A 1,835-nucleotide genomic window follows, 5' to 3' on the forward strand; every position below is an offset into this window, starting at 1 on the left:
AGGATTATACTACTCCACTTCAAAGAAGGTTGTCTATGTGGGTCATAAAACAATATATAGCTAATACTGTTAAGTATGAGAAGTCCAGAACATGTATTTCTACCTAAGCCAGACCAATACACAGAGAAGGAGTTAGAACCAGAGGATAATGTCTAGTATACAATTGGAATATATGAAACTCTCTTTTTCTGTATCACAATCCTTGACAATCTTCCATGTCAGTTGTTTTGTTATTTTAGGTTTCAAGTGTAGAAAATATGCTGGAGGAAAGCCCCCTGTCAAATATATGTGGATATGCAATGAACAAGAAACAGGCTTTTATTGTCTATACCATTGCAATTTGAAACTCACTTGTTTCTGCAACATAATCAATCAATGTTGATTGTGTTCAAACTAATGGTGGCTTTATTAATTGATCTGGAATTGAATCCTGCTTATGGAAGCTCTATGTACAGCAGAATGAAACCTTTCCTGGTCTTCTGTCCTCCTCAGACTCCCCAGCATGTGTGCGCTCTTTGTTGTTGCTGTTATACTAATCCATCTCATTGCTGTTTCGTGATTTCTCCGTGACCTTCACCTTACCAAACGCAATGACTTTTTCTATCAATTTATTCCTCCTGATGATATCTCAAGAGTAAGAAGTTAGATAATTATCTGTTGTGCTCTATGAAGTTTTCATTGGTGAATTTTTGGGAATATAATGTCAACTCTTTCCTTCCTTCCTTAGTCTTTTTAACTAGAAGTTCTGCTGAAACTTGTTTACTATTGGTGACCCTGCTGGTATTTGAAATATCAGTGGTATAAGTTCCATTATTATAGCAACATGAAAGTCACCAGAGTAGAACACACTGCAAGATATCTTAAACCAAAGGAATACTAAAAGATTCTATGAACAAAATATTCAGAGGTGCAGGAAGCATCAAAAGAAGGTAGAAGGGATACACAGAATCACTATTATCGAAAAGAACTAGCCGACATTTAACCATTTCAAGACATAGCATATGATCAAGAATCATGATGCGCCAAGCCATAAGGACAGCATGTCACATGGAAGGATGAATGAAAAGAGAGAGCTACAAGGCTGGCCTCAAACAGAGCCAAACTGAGCCCCTCCCTGGAAGTGGGTATGGCAGGGAGCAGAACTGAACCTACAGCTTGGGGAGAGGGGCCAGCATGCCACACCCACATGGAGGCAGGCTGAGAGGGAGGAAAAGAAAGACCGAGTCAGACTGGACCCCAGGCTGGCACACCAGGCTCAGAGGATGACGTCCCTGTGGGGAGCTAATGGGACACTGAGGGGACTGGACAACTGACAACAACACGTGTCATGCTGTGCCGTTACTGGAGCAGACTGCGACAGAGGACATTTCTGGGGTCACATCATGGGGAGGCAGTGCGGTCTGAACCCCCCAAAGCAGAGCGACCCAAGAAGGGAGCATACCAGGTCATCAGCTGGAGCAAGGCAGAGCTACAAAGCCCCTGAGGACTCCCAAGAGGGCACTCCAGGCCAGGAGGGGCAGCTCCTGGACAGTATTGAAGGCCAGCAAACAGACCCAGGAGTTTTATGTATCTTCTCTCTCTCTCTCTTTTTAATTTTAATTTTTTCTTATTTATTTATATTAGTTTTATATCAGTTTGGGCTAGGTCATAGTTGGTGTATCTTCCTATATAGGATAGGCATGGTAGGCCCGAGGAGAGAGCAGTGGGACAAATGGTCCTGGGGAGATGTGAGGGTGGTGGGGGATGGGGGCTGTGAGCAGGCTGCACCATGGACAGGAGAACAACTGGAGTGTTGGAGTCAATAACAAGGAAGAGATAGGGATATGGGGGGGGGG

This window comes from Echinops telfairi, unplaced genomic scaffold (genome assembly GCF_000313985.2).
Source record: "Echinops telfairi isolate 266 unplaced genomic scaffold, ASM31398v2 ScPeMD7_11;HRSCAF=52, whole genome shotgun sequence".
In the NCBI taxonomy this organism is placed as follows: Eukaryota; Metazoa; Chordata; class Mammalia; order Afrosoricida; family Tenrecidae; genus Echinops; species Echinops telfairi.